We start from the raw sequence: 14,708 nt of genomic DNA on the forward strand, positions 1-14,708 counted from the left end.
AAATGAAAAGTCTACATCGTCCATTTGAACATACAATATGTTTGAATGATCAATGAAATTAGCTTCATATATAAAAAATAATATAGACATGGCACACGATTCGCAAATTGAGTGTAATAGTTTTACCTGACTTTATTTATTAGATAGTTGTCAATTTTAATAAATATCAATTGTTGTATCCACTGTTTCAAATAGTACTATTCTCATTTATATAGATTTTTGACAAATTATAGTACTATTCTCATTTATATAGATTTTTGACAATTTTAATAAATATCAATCGTGGTTGGTTATATCTATTGTTTCAAATAATACTATTCTTATTTTTTTACTTTTTTATTTTTTTTAAATAAAATATTTATAGATAACTTAAATGAGCCGTGGTAATTACAATGAAAATTTGGAATAACAAAATCAATAAAAATAATAATTCAAAATAAAATTCTTATTTTTTTTTTCCAATTTTTTTATATAATTTTATCACTTAATTCTAAAATCACTATTAAACTATAAATAAATAAAAATCACATGCACATTATCAATATATCCAAAAACAATTTATATTTTTATATCTATTTTTCAATGAAAAAATATTCAAATATCCTTCTTAGAAAAAGATGAAAACTTGTCCTACTATCATTATTAGAGTATCATTTCTAATATACCTAAAACAATATCATTTCTAATATACCTAAAACTATTTAGGTACGTATCTTAAATCGAAAACAAATGTAGCTTGTTTTACCCCTAATAATTCTCCACATTTCAAATCAAATGCACTGTCATATAACAATATTTATAAAAATCATTCTTCAGATGGTTAAAAAAATTTCAAAAATAATGGTAATAGTTTTTTATAGCTATGTAAATTGGATGTATTGTGGGTGGTTTGAAGAAATGTTGTTATCTTTCCTAGCTAGATTTAATTTCTGCATGTAATATGTCGAACTTATAAGAAGTATGTCCTTTTAATGGCTTCAAACCTAAAATATTAACGTATATAAAATGACTATTTGGAAAATATTTATAGTATAAATCAAATTTAAGTATAAATATGGTTCACAATTTCTAAAAATGGTAATATTTTTTCATATCTTCTTAAAGTGAATATAATTTGGGTGGTTGGTAGATATGTTATTATCCTCCCCACTTAGGTTCAATTTCTATGTGTGATGTGTTGATCTCATAATAGGTATATCCTTGTAATGGATAAACATTTTTCCTAAAAGTATAGGAAGGAAAAATATATATGCCATATTTCTTTCAGATTTTTTTTTATTTTTCAGTACTTCATGTTGTAGGCAATAAAAACTGACATAGCTCAAAATGAAGCTCTCACTTTATTTTCTTTACCCAAATCCTCATCATAATTTTAGAATAGTTTCACTTTAAATTAATTAACTATGAGTATAGACCCATTCTAACCATGAATCTTGCCAGCACCGTGAGGCATCAAATCACTTATGTGCAAAAATTTTTTAGAGTGAAAAACTTGAAAAAATGTTTTCATCTTGGGACATATGTGTGTGTGTGTGCGCATGTGTAGTATGTGTCCTTTTTCATTGTTTAATTTGCATAAATGGATTGAATGCCTTTAAAATCTCCCTCGACACTTGAATTCCTATACAACTTAAACTTGTAATTCAAACCAGCTGTTTAGTTGGATTTTAAAAAAAGTTTAACCAAAAAATATAGCTTAAAAAGACCAAAATATAGAATAATAAAACTATTTAATAATCGACATTGAAATATTTAATTAAAATGAATGTAACATAGCTTAACCAACTCATTCGTGCATACCTTGAGGCCCAATTTTCATGCCATATAACCCTCGGCAATCTGTGCTCTGCATATTTTTCCTTTCATGCAAGTTACCAGCATATTGTAATGCATATCTAAATGCATGCTTATGTTCACACAACCACACATATGTCTTAGACTAATTGATTTTGTTAACATGTATAGACATTTCATATCCATAATAAATATGGATAAATAATTATTGCAAAATAAAATATAATAAAAAATAGAAAACAATTCCTTATCCTTCAACGTTCCATAAGAAATAGACTACATTGGTCATAAGAAATAGACTACATTGTTCATTTGTTTCAACCAGAGGTCACCCCGAAGTACAAAAGTCATATTAAAGGAGAAATTTCAGAAATATTACGTTACAAAGGTAGTGATATACCGTAGTGGGTGACGGCGGTGTTACAATATGTTCTTGTCATGGTTTTTTTTAGACACACACATTATGTTTTATTAGTCCCTGCCATCTGGCATCCGGCAAGGACTATAGTAATCGATCGGGTCCAACTTAGCATTTGTTTCAAGCTGTAGTCCTATGTTATACTGTGATTATTACAAAGTTTTCAAACACTCTCAAACGCGCTGTGCCGGATAACCAAAGTTTTATTTCGAACTTAACTTTTGCCATCTTATTTGGCCTCTTCCCGAGGCGGAAGAGGCCCGACCATAGCTTAAAAGCAATAAGCCCGGTGCATTTTTTCGCTAACTGTCAGCGGTGTGGTTTTAATGTTAACATTAATTTGATTGCTATTATCTGCCGGGGTATGCGAAGCTTTCCTAAGGTTTCCTGTTCGCTATTACAGGGTTGTGCATTGGCAGCTGGTGCATGCGGTGGTTCAACAGCTGTTATTATAAGAGCGCCGTCCATCAAATATTACAGTTCAAGTCTGTCGGTTTTAGCAAAGGCGTAAAAGAGTAAAGGGTCAGTGCCTGGTAACAACCTGAACCTGGTCCTCTCGCTGCGCTGGAGTTTGAATGAAAACCAATGCTCTGTTTGCTATCACAGATGCGCTGCAGAATGAACGGCAAGGCTGCTCTGTGGCTGGACTTGGAAGCTTTCTCCAGATATTCTCCTTGTGGTAGTATCTGGCCCTGCCTCGGTTTTCTGTCGGGGGAGCAGATCGGGGAGCTCGCACTCGGACTGGACGGCAGCGGGCAGAGCGAAGCCCTCATGGTCCTTTTCTTCCGAACAACGGTAAAATCAGAAAGAATCAGTCTTATAGCATTTCAATTTTCTTTTCCTTTCATATATTGTCGAAAGCAATTTGGATAAACAAGCTGTATCGGGTGCTAATTGGTAGCCAGAAAACAGGGAAACAGAAGAATCACCTGCTTAATAGCGTCCTTCGATGACGTAGAATCGGCGTATATGTGTAATAGCAAAGCTTGAACCAGAGAAACGGCTGGATCAGGAAAACTGGTGCCTGTGTATCCGCTGTGCAGAGTCCTGAACTTCTCCCAATGGTAACAGCGTGAAAACAATGCATTGACGCCGACGGTGTCTATGCGTCTATGCCCTCCCGCCGTTATGTCGTGTTCCATCACAATTTCCCGGAGACATTCAATGGAAGAAGTCGAATCTTGATTGCAATTTCAGACAGCAATTTTGCGCCCAATTTGACGGTTTCGCCAGATAGCAGCGGCTTTGCCCTATTAATAGAAAAGACATCACAACTGCACGTTTGGACATCCAGCTGAAGTTTAGTAGTTTTAGACAAAATTTGAGCTGGATGGAAAGGTCAGGGCTCCGGCAAAGTACCAGTAAAGTAGACGCCCTGGGCCATGCAGGATAACGAGGCGCTGGGATGAGTGAATTTATGTGAAAAAGGTAAATCCTAATCGTTTACATGCGACAATGTTGCGATGAGCGAATGTGCCTGAATCATTCGAGCTGTCGCCCGGTCTTGCGCAATGCTTTGGCGTTGGCTCAAGAACACCCAACTGTGCTCAAAGGACACACAAATTTGATCTGTTGATTTCTTTCTGTGTGATAGGAAACTTAGAAAAGCTCTTACCTCTGAAATTTTTTTAAGCAGGGTTCGAAACTAGCTGCTCCTCCTCAGAATCAACCAAATTATATTTCCATGCCAAATGTAGCATGCTGGACCATATCCAACCTACAATTTCTGCTACGCAGTGACCGTGTATAGTCTCGGATTTGCTAAAACAAACATATGGCATTTTCACTACGCATAGGTACCTTTGTGGATTTGTTGAAACGAACAAATGGCAGTTTGACGTCATGACGGCTTGCCTGATATCTTCCCGTGAATTGCGTGATTCAAGGAAGTCTTCCCTCACTAAAAAGTGAAAAAAATATATATTATAATATTTATCAAAGTCTTTTCTGTGTGGTGAAAACAGTGAAATCTTTACGAATAATTATATAACAGTATGTCAAGAAACATTATTAATTTAAGACGGGGTTCGGTGATGTCACCATCATTGTAATAACGTTTGATAACTTTTGAAAGCAAGCGCTAAGTGGGTCTAGTGGCCTGTACAACTGGGTTTGGTTTCTAATTTGTTTTTAGTGAATTCTAAATAGGATTGATTTGCTGCCCATTTCTAGTCTTTGTCCTTTCATTCTGCTGCTGCCCAAGTGCTGAGAAACTTATGGGCCTTCTGATTGTATCTGGCAACTAGAGGACAGTGTAATGAAAGGAAACTCTTTGTGGTTTTAGTTTTTTAAATGGTGGCTCTACGTCTTACTCTTGGGTCAAAGATTGGTTTCTCTGCAATCTAAGAGGTGAGTTTCAAGACCTTCCATAAGAGGTGATGTTTTTTTTTGTGTGAAGGTTGAAGGGAAAATAGCTTTTATGTTGTGGGTTTCAGGATTGAAAATCTATATGTTTATAGACTTGAATCTAATTAGATTCCCCTGATTATTTTTTTGTGTTACATGACCTTAACATGGACTTTCTGTGTTCTTTTTGTTTTTTCTGGTGGTATTGTCTTGAAAATGCTTCAAGAAAACACACCTTGAAAGGTTGCTCTGCAAAGAATAGAAAATTGCTTCAAGACAACACATGTTCAGGGACTTGACTCGAGCTAGATTCCCCTGATTTTTTTTTGTGTTACTTGACCTTAACATGGACTTTCTGTGTTCTGTTTTTTTTTTTTTTTTTCTGGTGTTGTCTTGAAAATCTTCAAGAAAACACACCTTGAGAGGTTGCACTGCAAAGAATAGAACAATGCTTCAAGTAAATGCACCTTGAAAGGTTTCACTGCAAAGAATATACTTTCTTTGGCGCTGATGACATCTCACAGGTTAACTTTTCTGCCCAAATTGTTTGGTACTTCAGCTGAGCTTAATTCCTATGAAACTCATGTTGTACAGGTCGGGAGACCAAGGGAAATGGAACGCTGGTGGATGTCTTAATACTCTGTCAACCTCACGAGTGAACCAATGCCCACCTTATATGGCTTTTAAACTACTAGGATAATAATCTTGATACTACCTTTCCATGGGTTTTGTCATGTGCAGGTCCTAACTTTCGAGACCTCCATTATTAAGGCATTGATATGCGTCGCAACACCATATTTCTGAGAATGACGGATAGATAGGAATAATCTATTATTTGTAGGTTGTGGTATGAGTGAGATCCATTGGTTGGGGTTGCATCCTTTCTTGCATTTTGCAACTTCTTTCTCTCTATGTAAGTGCTCTGGGCCTTGGCTATCTCAAGGCTGACTGTGTTGCGTTCTTCATGCCCGTAACCTATAGTGAAACTAGTATGTTTCAACCGAACTCATTGCTCATATAAAACACGTATTCTCCATATAGAGATGATATCATGACATATTAGTACTAATTCTGTTGTGATGATTACAAACATTGTTGACATGTACTATATTGCTAGCTGCTTGTATTTGCATAATGATTGAGTACCACTAATCACCACTTCTATTATATTGATTGCTATGAACTATTGTTTACAGGATACACTATTTTGAAATATGAACCTTATTTTATTACATAGAAAACGTGCTTAGTTGTGCCGATGATATTGGAACTAATCTGCCCTATTACTGATCTGATGGTATTGTATTGACATAATAAGTATGGACTCCAATGTGTATCATATCCAGTTTTATGCTATCGTTTATTCCCATAGTCAACACGACCACTGTTGAAAGATCAAGAACTTTCCACATCTGTCAGCCTCAGGACAAGTTTTGGTATTTATATGTTGAAGTGGGACTATATAGCAGATATTTCATATGGCATTGACAGTTTCGGTGACAGTTTTGGGGATTGGGATGAAAGGAACAGGGATTTGAAATAATTTGAAGAGCTTGTAAGCTTCACCTGTTATTCATTGTCATATCAGTAAGCTTAGATTGCTATTATGGTTCCACATTCAGTGTTGACGGGTATTATATTCACCTAGACTGAAACTGGTATGCCGTCTAAGATTTTGTGGTGCACAACAAAATTTTTGCTTTCACACAATAGCTGCAGTTTCGATCTGTTAGTCTTGTTTCATAAGGATTTCATGCGGTAACTACTCATTGTTTTTTAATGTCCAATTATAAAAAATGTCAATGCCAAGTTTGCTTTGTTTCCTTGATCAGGAAATTCATCAAGTATTAAGTACACATCCATGCCTGTTAGATGAAGATTTTAGGGATAGCTTATTCTTTACTGGGCTAGTTTTTGGAGGTTTTCTATGAGATCATATTGGTGAATTACTTTTGGTCCCTAAGCTACTTGGCAAGTGTAAAAATTTATGCCACTTTTACCAAAATTCCGTGCTATAATATGAAGCGTTTCATTTTTTTATATGAACTACTTGCTTTATAGATGTATAGGGTGCATCTGTAGGAGAGACTGAATTCTAATCTCATTTTGTTATTGGTGGATTGAACTGATGGTATTGCCTTACTATATAAGGCCATTGTAATTAGTTACTGTTTTCTCTTTCTTAGGAGGAGAGATGCTTGCCTGGAACAAGCTAGAACCAAATTAGCAGAGGGAGATGTTAAAGGTGCTATTGAACTCTTCCAGGTATTTTTTCTTATCAGAAACAGAAATTCTAGATTTGAAGTGCCTGTGAACCACATTCGTTTTATTGTCACTGTTTATGAAAACTATATCTTTCTTGTGCTGAAGTTATACTTCCCAGGAAACAGGGAACCTAGATTCTTCCATCAGAAAATAAGAGGAGACCAAGGGAAATGGAACGCTGGTGGATGTCTTAATACTCTGTCAACCTCATGAAAATCGCCATCAGAAAGTAAGATTTTTAGAGCACAATCAGCAAAGTGAATATTTTTTTCGTGGTTTATAGAAGATTTTTTGTGCTGCTGGCATTCTTTTTCAAATAATTTGTGATTTCTTTCAGAGCATCATAATATTTTGGTCACTATTTCATTTGGGTGTTGAATTGCAGGAAAATCGACAATTCACCAATTTTTTGATGGTTTTTGCAACATTGACCCCAAATATTCTATATTTCTTGGGTTTTGTTACACATGTGACATAGCTATTAAGGTTCCATACCCGCATAATTCATGCATCGATATGCATTGCAATGCCCAATTTCTGAGAGTGAGGGGCAATTTGTAGATTGTGGTGTACGTGAGATCCATTGATTGGCAATTCCATCTCTTTTACATTTTGGTACTTATTTTCTGTATATATTAGTGCTTTGGCAATCTCTGGACTGCCTCTGTTGCATTGTTCATTCCATCAATCAAGTTATTAGGCTGTGAGAGACATCAGGTTTGATGAGAAACCTCGGGCTTAAGAGCTACATGTCAAAGGGTTCCAATTCGCCAATATTACCCTGGACTTGCTCTGGCATGTATGGCTGCACTGGCTCTGTAAGGCTATGACTAGCTGTGTCTGGCTGTACTCAGGCGTATGACCCTCAAAAGGCGAATTGCATATAACAAGTCTCGGAAGCTAAACGGGCTAGATAGAACTATGTGCCTGTGTCTGGCTGTATGGCTATGTCAGTTACTTATGTGCATCTTGTATGACTCAGGCGTATGACCCTCAAAAGGTGAATTGCATATAACAAGTCTCGGAAGCTAAATGGGCTAGATAGAACTATGTGCAGGGACTAGCTGCTTCGCAGCCTTCCTTGTTTTGAATATAAACACTCCAAACACAAAAAGCCTTATGGACTACCAATGTCATGTTTTTCGAGGTGTCAAATGAAAGGTCTACATCATGCATTTGAACATGTAATTTGTTGAATGATCAATAAAATTAGCTTCATATATATAAAGCCATAGACATGGCACACGATTCGCAAATTGTGTAATAGTATTACATAACTTTATGTATTAGATATTTGTCAATTTTAGTAAATATCAATTGTTGTTGGTTTTATCCATGGTTTCCAATAATAGTATTCTCATTTATATATTTTTTGAATTTTTTATGAAAATAAATTGCATAAGGTATTTATAGGTAACCTAACAGAGGTGTGGTAATAACAATGAAAATTTGGAACAACAAAATTAATAATAATAATAGAATAGTTTAAGATAGAATTCTCACTCTATGTCAAATTGGTCTTATAATGTTACAATCACTTAATTCTAAAATCACAATTAAATTGGAAATAAATAAATAAAACTCACATGCATATTATCAATATATCCCAAACAATTTGTATATTTATATTTATTTTCTAATGAAATAATATTCAAATATCCTTCTTAGAAAAGGATGAAAACTTGTCTTACTATCATTTTCAATATAGCTAAAACTATTTAGGTACACATATTAAATCTAGAACAAATATAGCTTGTTTTTCACCTAATAACTCTCAACATTTCAAATCAAATGCATTGTCATATCTCCCACATCAACAACAACACTCCCAAGGGCTATCCGAACCACACAGGTATCATTCCCTTGGGTCCAAATGAGTTTTTAAGCTATTAAACCTCTGGATGCTCTCATGTTATAGAAATGCCAATGTCCAAAGAGCTCTAGATGTTCCCACAAGTCTGCATGCCTCCATCGAGGGACTATTTCCAGTAGACTTGTGCCAGAGTGTGTGGTATTTAAGGCACTTTTCAAACCCCGAATTTCAGTCACTTCCCAAAAATTTTTGTGACGTCAGGAACCCATTAAACACATGATGAAAAGACTAATAAACCAAAGACTAACACCAGGAATAGTGCTAACCATCACCAACTGAGACTGACATTCTGTTAAACACTTGGAATCAAAGCAATCTATAGGTGTAAAAAAAATATTTAAGCATAGGGGTCTTATACTTATCTGAGAATCACTAAGAAGCATCCCTCCCTTATATCATTTACGTATTATCATCTATTAGGTCATAGATACATTTTTTACTCATTTACAAATAGAAACATGAGGAGAGTCGTACATCATCACTATCAGAATACATGACCATAACCAACAACATACTAACATAAATATCATGAATACATTAGCCATAGAATCCACATATAAATCAATACATGTACACATGAAAAACAAAGGGAATGAATTTCTTATTAATGAATGTAGAAACCAACGGGGGATGGGACTACCACGTTCCACCCGACCATAGATTGACTACGCCAAACCTCTCTTTAGCGAATCACCCCTGTGCCGTATTCCAAGCATGAATGTGGATGCTACCAGAGTTCTCCACCTACACCATGAGGAATTTTAATGCCTCCTAGTCTCTCAGGATTTAACGTAATCCACAATCTGATCCAAGGATCATTAATCCCTACACCGAGACCCACTCTCCAGGCTTTACCGTACATCCCATCCCAGGACTACTAGGCCCAATGGAGATCAATTCACCTCTAGTCTTTACCGTATATCCTGCCACTCACCAGTAACAATTCCTAGGCCCACTGAGGTACACAATCCTAGTTTTATCGCAACCCACCATCTGGCTTAGTGGTTACTAGGCCAATGTATTTACCGTGATGCACAGTCTGGTTTAGGGACAAAAAGGCCATCTCTTTGTCATTTTGGAGATCCACCTCACTAAGCTTCGAATCCATTTAGCAATCCAACTCAACTGAAGTATGAGAACCCATCTCATCAAGGCTATCCAAAAATGGCAAGGCTAGACTGAAAGCACTATTACACCTGGAAAAACCCATGTGGTGACAAAAAATAACCACATGGAGTACCATGCATGCAAAATAGAGCATGGAAATATCACATGCAAATCAATAACTACAAATAAACATGTTGTAGCTTCTTGATCTCGCTCTTACTTGCTTGCCCCTTCCTTCTTCATGCCTTCTTTTTCCTTTCTTACTCAAATTCCAAGTGCTTCAAGAAAGCTCTAAGTGTCGAAGAGTGAGATGGAGAGAGAGAATAATGAGAGAGCTTGAAAACTGAGTTGACCAATCTTGCCAACTGATCCTCGGAAGCCCTTTTATCAATGAGGCCTCTATTTTCTTCATTTTCCATTAGTTTCCTTCAATTTCCTCCTCACATGCAACTTGTCACCTTTCCCCTTCCTTTTCTTCTAATTTCCATTATTTTCATAAATAAATGTGCCAAGAATGCCATTTTTCCTTTCCAAAGCCTTAATAAACCAAATGAATACCCACTAGGATGTTTTTCGCAACATTCAACTTGGAATAAGTGTCCCATAAACCATGGTTATTATTTTTTAACTTTTATTACATGGAATTTTCACCAGGGTTGTTAGAGAACCCTTCCGCTTGAGGGAAACCATCCTTAGTGTTCAATCACACATATACCTCAATAGAACCACTGGAAAGAAAACATACTTCTCATGGAGCTTTATATCATATCTCGATGCAATATTTACAATAATGACCCTACTGAAAATCAAACCATCATGATAACATAATAACGTGACATCATCACAACATGATAACTATACTAACATGACACCCATACCTCTTATTGGAGCTTTATAACATAGCTCATGGCAGTATTTACATTCATATAGATATGTACATATATCAAAACATCACATCAAAACATATGTTAGAACCTATACCAAATACATATGCCAAAATTGCTTTGCCTCAACTGGAAAATAATGAAGGATACATAGCATGCATCTGATCCACCATCTCCCATTCACATGTTTACCCTGGTTGTCAGGTTACATGGGTAGATGTGAAAGGAGGGTGTTACATCAAATATTTTTCAGCTCCTTATGTCATTCATGCACCAAAAGGATCTATGCCCCACCTTGATAAGCCTTCACTCTGGTATGATCACCATCCCACCTCTTTTAATGCCTCAAATAAAAGAATTAATAATTGCAGTATTTGTTTCATGTATATTCTTTTATTTTCTTCTTCAGGAAGAACAAGAACATCCATACAACACACAATTAATAGTAAGAATAAATCACAATGTAGCACTTCAGTTAATTTCTAGCTACATCATGCTACCAAAAATTTGTAGCCATCAATGAAAATATGGTAGTGGTGATATATTTCATTAAAGAACTAAATAAAAACATGGTATTTAATACCACCTATATTGATTTGTCCTATTTTTCATTCTTTGCATGCCACCAACTCATTGAAACCATTCGTACTGCTTGTTGGAGCATATGCCTAGGGAGGCATTCTCTACCTTCTAAGGAATTGAACCCAAAATTTATCAAAGACAACATGTGGCTTGCCCAACCATGCTCCCACACTAACCACAAGGTTGGGTGTGGAGCATGATTATTTTCCTGATTGTTCAGAGGTTTTTGTTTCAGTCATGTTGGATCCCTGTTCCTAACATGACAACAACATTGCTCATTTAATTTCCATAAGGAGTGTCCAGGTGGGGGTGACGACGAATTTTATGAGGCCCCCTTGGAAAATTTTCATGAGCAGCACCTCCAAAGCTAAAAATTGATGAAAATTTTGCTTGTGAAATATTGTAATTTCATAGTCAATCCAGGTCGTTCATTCGGCGAATGATGTAATGGTAGAAGTTATGTATTGCAGCTGTGGATTTTATTCTGAGTGAGAAAGAGAGGAGACTATGTAAGAGTGAAAAGGAAATTATAGAAGAATTTTTGTAGGTTGTATCTCTTTATTTTTCTAGACAATATAAAAGGAAGGACTACTTGTTTCTCCATAGACGTAGCCCAAATTGGTTGGACCATTTATATCTATTTCTCTCTTGTTTTATGCATTTTTGTATTTTTGTTTCCGCAATATTTTGTGTATTTCAATGCTCCATTAATTAATTTATAAAAAATAGTATCAGAGTTGAAGGTTTATTTGGCTAATAAACTAGGAGGAGAGAAGGGTTTCTGGTTCGAGGGGGAGAAATGGAAGAAGGTGGTAGATTTAGGGCCGAGAAATTTAATGGCCAAAACTACCAGTTGTGGAAAATGCAAATGGAATATTATTTGTATAACAAATATTTATACCTACCATTGAGTGGAAAATCAAAGAAGTTGACAAGTATAATGGATGAAAAGTGGGAGATTCTCGAGAAAAGGTACTAGGAATAATATGACTATCTCTGGTAGTCTCAATGGAATTTGAAATTTCAAAGGAAATGAAAACAGAAGGTTTAATGATGGCATTGGAAAAATTATATGAAAATCCCTCAACCTCAAATAAGGTATTTATTATCAAGAGTCTATTTAATATGAAGATCTTAGAAGGAATATATGTTCATAATCATTTAAATGAATTTAACATGCTTACCAGTCAGTTATGTTCTGTAGGGGTAAATTTTAATGATGAAGTTAGGGCTCTGTTATTTCTGTGCTCATTGCCATAAAGTTGGAATGGCTTAGTTGTGGCTATTAGTAACTCTGTCTATGGATCTAGTACTTTAAAGTTTGATGACGTTGTTGGTGCCATCCTTAGCGAGGAAATGTGACGGAAAAGCTCCATTGAGACATCAAGTAATACTTTGATTGCAGAGACTAGGGAAGAAACATGTAAATAGGAAGGAGCCTAAGAAATCATAGTAAGTCAATAAAAGGAAGATCCAAGTATAGACCAGGGATAGTTTGCTGGAAAAGTGGGAAAAAAGGACACCTAAAGAAAGACTACAAATCTCAGAAAGGAAAAGAAGAAGATGGACAAGAAGAGAACAATCATGAAGCGAATGTGACAAGTGATGTGTTGCAATATGGTTTGATTCTTTCAGTAGAAAATATTATTGATTCCTTGGTGGTTGATTCAGGGGCTTCATTTCATGCTAAACTTGATAGGAAACATTTTCATGATTATGTTTAAGGATATTTTGGACATGTTCATTTGGGTGATGATAAACCTTGTAAAATCATTAGAATGGGTAAGTTTCTATAAAGAAATAAAATGGAAACTAATTGATATTAAATGAGGTAAGGCATGTTCCAGATTTGAAGACAAATCTAATTTAAACAGGGAAGTTAGGTGGAGAAGGTTGTATAACTACATTCACAGACAAAACCTAGAAGGTCACTAAAGGAGCGTTGGTAATAGAAAAAGAAGAAAAGCTTGGTACATTGTACTTATGCAATGGTATTTCTTATTTTGTTAATTTTTTAAGCTCCATGGGATCATATATGACATTATGGAATCATAGGCTCGGGGACATGAGTGAGAAAGGGATGCAGATTCTTCACTCAAGAAATTTGTTTCCAAGTTTGAAGCATGTTGATTTGGATTTTTATGAAAATTGTGTTTACGGAAAACAAAAGAGAGTGAGATTTATTAGAGTTGGGAAGGAAAAGAAGAGTGAAAATTTATATCTTGTGCATACATATGTATGGGGACCTACTCAGGTATCATTTCTTGGTGACTCTCACTATTATGTTACTTTTATTGATGATGCAACTAGAAAATCATGGATTTATTGTATTTGGAATAAATCTGATGTATTTTATACTTTCAAGAAATGGAAAGATTTTGTTGAGAATGAGACAAGAAAGAATTTGAAGTGTCTCATATCAGAAAAATGAAGTGAATACTGTAGCAAAGAGTTTGATAACTATTGTTTAGAGCATCAGATTCATAGAGAGAAGATAGTTCTAGGAACACCACAGGAAAATGGTGTGCAAGAAAGGATGAAAAAGACAATGATCAAGTGTGCAGGGCGCATGAGATTGCATGGAGAATTTCCCTTACAATTTTGGGTAGATGTAGATATTGTTGCTTATCTAATAAAAAGAGGGTCTTAAAGTTCCTTGGATCATGGCATTCCAAAGGATTCATGGATAGGTAAAAATGTAAACTACTATTTTTCAAAGACATTCGCCTATGAAACCTTTATTCACATTAATAAAGAAAATAGAACAAATTTAGAGGAAAAAATCAAAGAAATGTACCTTTCTTGGATATGTTAATGATTTTGATTATTTCTTATATGATTATGAAAATCACAAAATCATTAGTAGCAGAGATGTCATATTCAATTAAAAAGACTTATATAAGGATCATATGCATGAAAAGAAATAGTAAAAATAAAACAAAGCATACACAATGCTTGATGAGATCACAAAAAAGTAAAGGTGCCTAAAAATCATAATGATCAGTAGCCACAACAACAACAACAACCACAATAGCAACATGCACCTCAAACACCTGAAAGTGGTTTTAGAATATCTACCAAGATAAGTAGACCCCTTGAACGATACTCTCCTTCATTATATTATGTGTCGTTGATTGATTCTAGTGAACCTGAAAGATATGAAGAAACAATGCAGGTAGAAACCAAGAAGAAGTGGGAGAAAGTGATGGAAGAAGAGATGGACTCCTTGATCCATAACCAGACTTGGGACTTAGTCATGTTTCATGTAGGTAAAACAACATTGCAGAATAAATAGGTTTGCATGTTGAAGGAATAATATCAAGGTAAACACAGGTATAACTCTAGACTTGTGGCGAAGGGGTTTATAAAAAAGAAAGGTATAAAATTTGATGAATTTTTTTCTTCTGTTATTAAAATGACTTCAATCGGAACTATTTTA

General features: G+C 35.2%; 1 long non-coding RNA gene across 6 annotated transcripts; it reads left to right on the forward strand.

The window, feature by feature from the left end:
* The first annotated feature begins 2,720 nt into the window (after nucleotides 1-2,720).
* On the forward strand, nucleotides 2,721-7,956 carry LOC149171000 (uncharacterized). 6 transcript variants are annotated; one of them, XR_016259526.1, is made up of 4 exons: nucleotides 4,427-4,561; nucleotides 5,153-5,299; nucleotides 6,745-6,823; nucleotides 6,929-7,956. It is a non-coding gene; the product is annotated as an uncharacterized LOC149171000 (long non-coding RNA). The 6 variants fall into 6 exon arrangements; XR_016259527.1 differs by having other exon boundaries at nucleotides 7,209-7,949; XR_016259528.1 differs by lacking the exon at nucleotides 5,153-5,299 and having other exon boundaries at nucleotides 6,929-7,952.
* Nucleotides 7,957-14,708: the final 6,752 nt, after the last annotated feature.

Source organism: Pinus tabuliformis, chromosome 4_2 (assembly GCF_031772625.1).
Source record: "Pinus tabuliformis cultivar Carrire ecotype Pingquan chromosome 4_2, CPIR1, whole genome shotgun sequence".
Classification (NCBI taxonomy): domain Eukaryota; kingdom Viridiplantae; phylum Streptophyta; class Pinopsida; order Pinales; family Pinaceae; genus Pinus; species Pinus tabuliformis.